This window comes from Chiloscyllium punctatum, chromosome 11 (assembly GCF_047496795.1).
Source record: "Chiloscyllium punctatum isolate Juve2018m chromosome 11, sChiPun1.3, whole genome shotgun sequence".
Classification (NCBI taxonomy): domain Eukaryota; kingdom Metazoa; phylum Chordata; class Chondrichthyes; order Orectolobiformes; family Hemiscylliidae; genus Chiloscyllium; species Chiloscyllium punctatum.
The window spans coordinates 6,840,890-6,852,073 of record NC_092749.1 but is presented as its reverse complement, the minus strand read 5'-3'; positions in this window follow the sequence as shown (position 1 = coordinate 6,852,073).

Below are 11,184 nucleotides of genomic sequence, written 5' to 3'. Positions count from 1 at the left end.
GACAGCCTTCAATATTAGGACATCTTTCTTCAGATAAGGAAGAAGCACTGTCTCATAGTATTCCAGTTCTGGTCTAACTAGGGGTTTGTACATTATTGGCAAAACCTTCCTAATTTTATTCTCCATTTCCTTTGAAATAAAAGACACTCTCCATTTGTCTTTCCTTGGCTGTTAGCTTTTGTGATTCATGGTCGAGGACTCCTAAATCTCTCTGTTTTGTAGCTTTCTGCCATCTTGCCGATTTCAATAATATTCAGCTCCTCTGTTCTTCCAGATGCAGTGTATTGACTCACATTTTTTTCATCTGCCAAGTTTTTGCCTCCTCACTTCCTGTGTCAATATCCCTGTGCAGCCTCTTTGTCATTACTTACCTTCCCACCTATTGTTGTGTTATCCACAAACTTGGTGACAGTACATTCACATTCCTCATCCAAGGCATCAATAAATATGGTAAATAATTCTGGCCCCAGCACTGATCCCTGTGACACTCCAACAGCTGAAGGTTGTCATCCTGAAAATGTCCCCTTTATCCTCACTGTCTGTCTTCTATTAGTTAGCCAATCCTCTATCCATTTTTGTAGACTACTGTCAACACCATGCACTCATCTTATTAGGCTATTGTGTGAGACTTTATCAAATACTGACTGAAAATCCCTCAATATTACAATATTACTGCTTCCTGTTTTACAAAAGACAAAATACTGCAGATGATGGAAACCTGGAGCAAACACAGAGAATGTTAGAGGAATTCAGTAGGGCTGGCTGTAATGAACGAAAGAGAAAGAACATTTAAGGCAAATCTGAATTTCCTGAACAACTCTATGTTAACCTGCAATTGGGCCATTATTTCAATTATTTTGTTCTGAATACTCTGTGCGTTCAAATAGAGTCATGAATATTATTTCCCCTGGTGACCCTATTCACTGCTGTTTTTCTGTGTTTGTATCCTCTGTCTGTTCCTGTCCCATTCTGGATATTGTTGTCTCCTGTTTGCTGTCTCCCCTTGCTTTGTCAGACCCCAGACAATTTCTCCCAAACCTTGTCCCCTTTCTAATTAGTTTATAGCTCTCTCTATATCCCTAGTTATTTGATTCACCAGAACACTGGTCCCAGCATGGTTCAAGTGAAGCCTGTCCCTTTTACCCAGTACTGGTACTGGTGCCCCACAAATCAAAACCCATTCCATCCAGACCAGACTCTGAGTCACATATAGAACTGCTTGATGGTATTTGCCCAGTGCCAGATTGCCTGTGGCCCTGGCAGTAATCCAGAGATTAGATTAGATTCCCTACAGTGTGGAAACAGGCCCTTCGGCCCAACCAGTCCACACTGACCCTCCAAAGAGTAGCCCACCCAGACCCACTTTCCTCTAACTAATGCACCTATCACTATGGGCAATTTAGCTTGGCCAATTCACCTGACCTGCACATCTTTCGACTGCAGGAGGAAACCGGAGCACCCGGAGGAAACCCACACCGACACAGGGAGAATGTGCAAACTCCACACAGACAGTCACCCCAGACTAGAATTGAATCCGGGACCCTGGTGCTGTGCAGGGCCTCACAGCACCAGTGCTAACCACTGAGCCACCATGCCACCCTTGGAGATTCTGTGTTATAATTTAGCTCTGAATTATTTAAAGTCTTTCAGTGAAGCTTCCTTTCTTGTGCTCCCAGTGTCATTGGTCCCAAGTTCTTCTCCAGCCCTGAAGAGATATCCTTTTCCCTGGCACTTGGAAGGCAGCAAATTCTTTGGGAATCACGCTCATGACTATAGGGAGCATGATCTACCCCCCTCATTATACTGTCCCCTCCCACAATGACATCGCTATTTCCCATCCCCACTTGACTCACGCCCTGACCCAAGGTATCATGGTCAGTTTGCTCATTCTCCCTGCAGACTGCACTCTTGCCCACACAGCTTGCAGGAACCTGATAACTGCTGGATAATTGCAGCAGCTCAGCTTTATTGTGGTGCCGTGAAACAGCCAGGTTGTACAGTGTGTCATCCCTGTTCACCCATCAGCCCCTCCCCACCCCCTTCATCACTGACCCATCAGCCCCTCCCCACCCCCATCATCACTCACCCATCACTCCCATCCCATCCCCATCATCACTCACCAATCACCCCCACCCCCAACAACATGCACCCATCATCTCCACCCTCATCATCACACACCCATCAGCCCCACCCCACCCTTATAATTACTCACCCATGATGCCCACCCCACACCCATCACTCACTCACCCATCAGCCCCCCCATCTATCACTCACTCATCAGCACCACCCCACCCCCATTATCACTCACCCATAATCCCCATCCTACACTCATCATCACTCACTATCAGCCCCACCCCATCATCACTCACCCATCATCCCCAATCCATCCCCGTCATCACTCACACAGCAGCCCATTCTCGTAGATCTCTCTGCTGATTTAATGGCTCCCTCTTGATCATTCCTGATTTACTGTCCTTCTGTCATTATTTTTTGTGATGGATTGGTTGTGGCAAATGGACATGATACAGTGTTTCCCATCATTACATCTACAGTGACAAAACAGTAGTGTATACCTATCAGGCAGGGAGGTAGTTGTTGAGAGAGGGAGCAATGGTTTACTAAAGAAGATGAAGCTCTTGTGAAGAGAAAGAAGAAGGTTCATCTGAGGATAAGGTGTGAAGGCTCAGTTAGGGGACTTGAGAGTTATAAGTTAGCCATAAAAGATCTAAAGGGAGGGCTAAGAAGAACCCGGAGGGGGCACGAGAAGTTGTTGGTGGATACAGTCAAGGAAAACTCCAAGGCTGTCAATAGGTATATCAGGAATAAAAAAATTGTTAAGTGTGAGGACCGGTTCAGCCAAACGAATGAGAGTATCAGTGGAAGGGTACTGTTGGGGACATTAGGAGAGGAAGAAACAGAGGGCATGGAGTCCCTGGTCATGGTGGATGGTGGTGTAGAGGGATTGGATGTCAATGGTGAAGATCAGGCATTGGGGGCCGGAGAAATAGAAGTCTTGGAGGAGGTGGAGGGCGTGGGTAGTGTTTTAAAGTATGTGGGAGTTCCTGGACTAGGATGGATAGGACAGTATCAAGGTAGGTGGAGATGAGTTCAGTGGGGCAGAAGCAGGCTGAGACAATGCATCAGCTGAGGTAGTCAGGCTTGTGGGTCTTGGGAATGAGGTAGAATTGGGCAGTGTGGGGTTCCCAGCCTACAAGGTTGGAAGCTGTGGGTGGGAGATCTCCAGAGATGATGAGGTTGTGGGAGATGATGGTCTAAGAGATGATTGTTTGGTGATGGGGAGGTGGGGTCATGGTCGAGGGGGCGGTAGGAGGAGGTGTCTTTGAGTTGGCGTCTAGTTTCAGCGGTGTAGAGGTTAGTGCACCAAACCCCAATGCACCTTCTTTATCCGCTGGTTTGATGGTGTGGTTGGGATTGGAACAGAGGGAGTGGAGGGCTGCACATTGTGAGGGTGAGAGGTTGGAGTGGGGGAGGGGTGTAGACCGGTTATGGTGGTTAATTTCTCAGCGGCAGTTGGAAATGAAGAGATTGAGGGCAGTAATAGGCCAGCATGGGATGTCCAGGTGGATGGAGTCTGTTGGAGGCAGATGAAAGGGTCCTCCAAAGGTGGGCGGGAGTCCTGATTGAAAAAGTAAGTTCAGAGGCGGACGCGGCAGAATAAGTGTTTGATGTCACGATGTGTATTAAATTCATTGATGCGTGGATGGAGGGGGATAAAGATAAGGCCTTTGCTGCAGACTGATCATTGTCCTCAGTGAGGGGAAGGTCTGGGGGATGGTGAAAACTCAGCAGGGCTGCAAGCTAGGGGCTGGTGTAGGTGTAGAGCTAGGAGTGGGCATGGTGGTGTGGGGAATGGGCGAGGAGTCATGAGCAGGGGCCCTGGGAGGTGGGGATGATGACAGTGGGACTTGTGGGGGGGGGGGCCTGTCGGCAGTATGCAAATGAGTGGCATTGGTGGGGGAGGAAGTGGTGACGAACACGGCAGTGGGGGGGCGCGGAAGTCGCTCAATATGTGACTTCAGCGATGACGTGAGGGGCGGAAGTTATGTCACATATGGTGCATGTGAAATCATGAAGCAGCCATGATGGGAGTGAAAGTGACGTCATCGATTACCGTGGGAATGAGAGCTGTTCCAGCCTCATGTACCAGCCTCACGACTAATGGCGTCCGAGCAATTCTAGAGGCCAGGGTAACCTTCTGGAATATTTGAGGAGTGCTGATTATGGAGGTGTGTATATAAAAGTTTGTTTTACTTAGTTGTTTATGTTTGAGATGGTGCTGAAATACAGTTTGTTGAGAGTATGAATTCTTCTTAGGATATAGTACAGAAGGGGTTATAGAGTCATAGAGAGGTACAGCATGGAAACAGACCCTTCGGTTCAACCCGTCCATGCCGACCAGGTATCCCAACCCAATCTAGTCCCACCTGCCAGCACCTGGCCCATATCCCTCCAACCCCTTCTATTCATATACCCAATCAAATGCCTCTTAATTGTTGTAATTGTACCAGCCTCCACCACTTCCTCTGGCAGCTCATTCCATACATGTGCCACCTTCTGTGTGAAAAGGTCGTCCCTTAGGTCTCTTTTATACCTTTCCCTTCTCACCCTAAACCTATGCCTTCTAGTTCTGGACTCCCCAATATCAGGGAAAATACTTTCTCTATTTACCCTATCCATGCCCCTCATAATTTTGTAAACCTCTGTAAGGTCACCCCTCAACCTCCGAAGCTCCAGGGAAAACAGCCCCAGCCTGTTCAGCTTCTCCCTGTAGCTCAAATTCTCCAACCCTGGCAAAATCCTTGTAAATCTTTTCTGAACCCTTCCAAGTTTCACAACATTTTTCCGATAGGAAGGAGACCACAATTGCATGCAATATTCCAACAGTGGCCTAACCAATGTCCTGTACAGCCGCAACATGACCTCCCAATTCCTGTACTCAATACTCTGACCAATAAAGGAAAACATACCAAATGCCTTCTTCACTATCCTATCTACCTGCAACTCCACTTTCAAGGAGCTATGAACCTGAACTCCAAGGTTTCTTTGTTCAGCAGCACTTCCTAGGACCTTACCATTAGTTGTATAAGTCCCCCATCTGCCACTTCTCATCCCATTGGCCCATCTGGTCAAGATTCTGTTGTAATCTGAGGTAACCCTCTTCGCTGTTCACTACACCTCTAATTTTGCTATCATCTTCAAACTTACTAACTGTGCCTCTTATACTCGCATCCAAATCATTTGTGTAAATGACAAAAAGTAGAGGACCCAGTACCGGTCCTTGTGGCACTCCACTGGTCACAGGCTGAAAGGGAGGGTCACCAGTCTAAAAAACAACCCTCCACCACCACCCTCTGTCTTCTACCTTTGAGCCAGTTCTGTATCCAAATGGCTAGTTCTTCCTGTATTCTGTGAGATCTAACCTTGCTAATCAATCTCCGATGGGGAACCTAGTCGAACACCTTACTGAAATCCATATAGATCACATCTACCACTCTGCCCTCATCAATCCTTTTTGTTACTTCCTTAAAATACTCAATCAAGTTTGTGAGACATGATTTCCCATGCACAAAACCATGTTAACTATCCCTAATCAGTCCTTGCTTTTCCAAATACATGTACATGCTGTCCCTCAGGATTCCTTCCAACAACTTGCCTACCACCAACGTCAGGCTCACCGATCTATAGTTCCCTAGCTTGTCCTTACCACCCTTCTTAAACAGTGGCACCACATTAGCCAACCTCCAGTCTTCCAGCACCTCACCTGTGACTATCAATGATACAAATATCTCAGCAAGAGGCCCAGAAATCATTTCTCTAGCTGCCCACAGAGTTCTAGGGTGCACCTGATCAGGTCCTGGAGATGGATTAGGGGCCAAATTATGAAATATTCTCACGGAGATTGGGGACATGGATGAGAAAATAGATGTTCCCACTGTACATTCACCTTTCTGTGAAGTGCTGCCCTTGTATTTTTCAACCACCTGCTTCTGAGCTCGAGATTTCTGAATCTATTTGTGGAAACTGCTACCTCACCCATTTCCTGTTAGCTTGGGTCTGTGCTCCATCATAAATTTGGCTCAGCTTCTAATTTCACAATTTCGCCTTCCACGACAGGGCCACTTCCTTAAGTGCTTTGGGATGTAGATTATTAAACCCTGGGGATTTATCAGCCTCCTGTCTCATCAATTTCACCAATACCATTTCTTGACTAATTTAGATTTCTTTCATTTCCTCTCTCTCACTGAACCCTGTGTTTCCTAATGTTTCTGGAATGATCTTTGTGTCCTCCTTTGTGAACACAAAACTAAAATCCACTGTTTCTGACTGTAAGAGACTGACATTTATCTTCACCTTTTTTTTCTCAAAGTCAGAAATCACATGATACCAGGTTATAGCCCAACATGTTTATTGGAGATCACAAGTTGTCGGTTTTAAACTGATGAAGGACCATTGCTCTGAAAGCTTGTTATTTTAAATAAACCTGTTTTGATGTTGTCCACCCCAGTCTAACACCGGCACCTCCACAATCTTTTTCGATTCGCATTCTGACAGACACCTTTTCAGTCAGTTTGTATGTTCCCCTCAAGCGTACTCTTTTACATGGATTTCAATTCCTGAATCAACCATTAATCAATCACTACTTGGTTCTGTTACTTTTAGGCAAATTTGCTCACCTCTTCCTTCGATCTAATACCATCTCTAATATCCCCTGGAAGCCCCCTTATCCATTTTACTTCTGTATCAGGCAGCATTATCTGTGGTAAAGATCCTGTATCCAGGAAATGGAGGGAGAGACTCCACATTTTCCCCCAGTCTGACCGCCAGGACCCTTACGTGTTGAGAGGCCTCAGGTTGCTGAGGCTGGAGAGGCTGTATCTCTTTGATCGTTGGGGAAATCCTGCCCCTTTAAATGCTGCCTGGCTGCCCTTTCTAATGCAGCAGATCCTTCCCAGTTCCAATCCTCACATCTGCTGTGATTGTCAGGAAGCCTCTCCCACTATGAATCATCCAGAGAAGAGGATGGCAGTGCGTGGCAAGTTAGCTTGTGTCAGACAGTGGTTCGACAGTATGAGCTCAACATGTCACCGTTATAGCAACATCTGTATTGCTATTCTCAACACACAGTGACTGATAGCCAGGATATCAATCAGGAACAAACCATCACAACTGGTTCAGACAAACTGCTCCACATCTTTAATGGAAGACTCAGACTGCTGGGGGCTCCTTTTAAATTTTGGCCAGAGTTTAAAACAATCAGACTGCTGTTCATTTATTGCTATTTTTTATTTTGAAGGTACAACTTGCTCAGTCCTTCTCCAGTCTCTGATTCTGAAACGAGTCACCAAGGGTCAAACTGCCCGGTTACAGTGCACCATGAGGAACGGTAAAGTGACAGACAACGATGTTCACTGGTACCAGGAACAAATGGGAAGAAGGAGAGAGCTGATTTTGAAAGATTACACGTGAAAAAATGCAATCAGATGGCCAAGATTCACTGAGCGATTCCAGTCTTCCAGAGAACCCTCCAGTAACCGCTTCATTCTGACCATCACAAACATGCAACCCAATGACACAGGGGTCTATTACTTTTCAGTCTAGGAGAAGAAGCCTCCTCATTGTAGACAGTAAGTAGAGTTCACACAGCAATCATCTCCAGTAATAACCTCATGCCCAATGAATGAATTGGAGATCAGTTTGTGATCAAGGTGATTGAAGTGGTGATGGAGAGTGATCTCAGGGATGGATTCACTGTGGGGAGGAAGCTGAGATCAGATTCAATGTTGGTTGGGAGAGTGGAAAGGGGATTTATTTGTGACAAGGTGAGGATGATTTTGTGGGAAATGTGAAGCTTTATCCTGGAGAACAAGTGATATTAATTCCATTCGACTCACAAGAATGTCAGTGCCATCGGGCTGGATGTGCTGAATCAAGGAAATTGCTCTGTGAGGTGCAGGGGAATCTCCCAGGGATTGGGAATGAACCATACAGCACAAAGGGTCACACACATCTCTCTCCATTTGAGAGACAATTGGTTCGGTCCAGGTTAAAGGGAACCACTCCACATTGAGCAGAGGGAAAGGGGAGGAGTTTGCTCTCCATGAGCTTCTACAGCTGAGACTGGGATTGAAGGTGCAATGTTGCCCTTATTCTATATTATACTACAGACATATGAGCCACCTGACTGGGGAAGAGTGATCATATTATTCTGGGAGTTCCCAACATAATTAGCTGGAGCTCTGTGTTGAATAATGCTGAAAGTCTGGCTTCAGTCCCCATCCTGACTCAGGTAGATCCTGTGGCTTTCTCTTCTCCTTTCCCCATTGTAGTGGAGTGGGCAACCAATATCAGATCAATGCCAACCGTGATGCCATTCTAACGAATCACATCTTCACACACATGGTCACATCCCTCTATTCACGACTTATAGAACATAGAACATAGAAGAATACAGCGCAGTACTGGCCCTTTGGCCCTCGATGTTGCACTGATCCAAGCCCACCTAATCTACACTAGCCCACTATCCTCCATATGCCTATCCAATGCCCGTTTAAATGCCCATAAAGAGGGGGAGTCCACCACTGCTACTGGCAGGGCATTCCATGAACTCATGGCTCGCTGAGTAAAGAATCTACCCCTAACATCTGTCCTATACCTACCACCCCTTAATTTAAAGCTATGCCCCCTCGTAATAGTTGACTCCATACATGGAAAAAAGTTCTCATGGTCAATCCTATCTAAACCCCTAATCATCTTGTACACCTCCATCAAGTCACCCCTAAACCTTCTTTTCTCCAATGAAAACAGCCCCAAGTGCCTCAGCCTTTCCTCATACGATCTTCCTACCATACCAGGCAACATCCTGGTAAACCTCCTCTACACCCGTTCCAGTGCCTCCACATCCTTCCTATAGTATGGCGACCAAAACTGCACACAATACTCCAGATGCAGCTGCACCAGAGTCTGATACAACTGCAACATGACCTCAGGACTCCGGAACTCAATTCCTCTACCAATAAAAGCCAGTACGCCATATGCCCTCTTCACCGCACTATTTTCCTGGGTGGCAACTTTCAGAGATCTTTGTAAATGGACACCAAGATTCCTCAGCTCACCCACACTACCAAGTATCTGACCACAAGCCCAGTACCCCATCTTGTTGTTATTCATACCAAAGTGAATCACCTCACACTTACCCAAATTGAACTTCATTTGCCACCTTTCTGCCCAGCCCTGCAGCTTATCTATATCCTGCTGTAACCTGACACATCCTTCCTCACTGTCAACAACTCCACTGACTTTCATATCATCTGCAAACTTGCTCACCCAACCTTCTAGCCCCTCCTCCAGGTCATTTATAAAAATGACAAACAGCAATGGTCCCAAAACAGATCCTTGCGGAACTCCGCTAGTACCTGCACTGCATTTTACCATCAACTACAACCCTCTGTCTTCTTCCAGCCAGCCAATTCTGAATCCAAACCTCCAACTCACCCTCAATGCCATACCTCTGTATTTTTTGCAGTAACGTACCATGGGGAAGCTTATCAAATGCCTTACTAAAATCCATATACACCACTTGTAAATGTATCTGTCTAAATGCCTCTTAAATGTTGGTATTCAATCTATTTATTCTCTCTCCCCTGGCAGTGCAGACCAGACACCTACCACCATCAGCCTTTTCTCACACATCATTTTTAAACTTGGTCCCCTCACCTAAACCTATTCCCCTAAGTATTTGACATTTCCACCCTGTGAAAAATACTCTGACTATTCATCCTATCCACGTCTCTCATAATTTTATTAGTTTACATCAGGTTGTCCCTCAGCCTCTGACACCTTTACAAAAACAGCCCAAGTTTGTCCACCCTCTCCTTATAGACTAATACAGTCCAATCCAGACAATATCTTGGTAAGCCTCTTTTACACCCTCTCTAAAGCCTCCATCACCTTCTAGCATATGGTGACCAGAACTACACTCAATTGTGGCTAAACTAAAATGCTATACAGCCGCAACATGACATGTCAATTTTTATACTCAATGCCCCGACCAATAAAGCAAGCCATATACCTTCTTTACCAACTTATTTACTTGTAATGCCACTTTCCGGGAGCTATGGACTTGCATATCAAGATTCCTTTGTGTATCAATTCTCATCAGGTTCCTGCCATTTACTGTATGCTTTCCTTTAGCATGTGACCTCCCAAAATGCATCACACTTGTCCAGATGTAACTCCATCAACCATTTCTTCACCCAACTTTCCAACTGATCAAAATCTCACTGTATCCTTTGACAACTTTACTCACTATCCACAAATCCTCCGATTTTGTGTCATCTGCAAACTTACTGAAACACAAAAGCATAGAAATTAGAGCAGGAGCAGGCCATTTGGCCTTTCAAGCCTGCGCTACTATTCATTACTATCATGGTTGATCATGCAATCCTTTTGCTGTGCTCTCTCCACACCCTTTGATCCACAAAGGACCATGTCCAGCTCCGACTTGAACATATCGAACAAACTGGCCCCAGCAGCTTCCTCTGGGAGAGAATTCCACAGGTTCATAACTCTGAGTGAAGAAATTCTTCCTTATCTCAGTCTTGAGTGGTTTACTCTTTTTTCTTGAATCATGACACATAGTTCTGGACTTCCCCAACATTGGGTAGATCCTCCCTGCATCTCGCCTGTTCTCTCCCATCTGGCATTTTATATGTTTCTATGAAATCTCTCCTCGTTCTTCTAAATTCCATCAAATACAAGCCAGGTCATTCCAGTGTTTCCTCATATGTCAGTCTTGCTATCCCAGGAATCAGTCTGGTGAACCTTCACTGGATTCCCTCAAAAATGTCCTGCCTCAGACACTGAGAACAAAACTGCACACAATACGCAAGCTGTGGCCTTACCAAGGCCCTGTATAACTGCAGTAGGACATCCTTACTCCGATTACTCAAATCATCTCACTATGAAGTCCAACATGCCATTAGCTTTCCTCACAACCTGCTTTACATGCATGCCAACCTTCAGCGATTATTCCACCATGACACTCAGGTCTCATTGCACCTCACCTCTTTCCTAAACTGCCACCATTCAGATCATAATCTGACTTCCTGATTTTGTCACCAATGTGGATAACCTCACATTTATTCACATTTTATTGCATTTGCC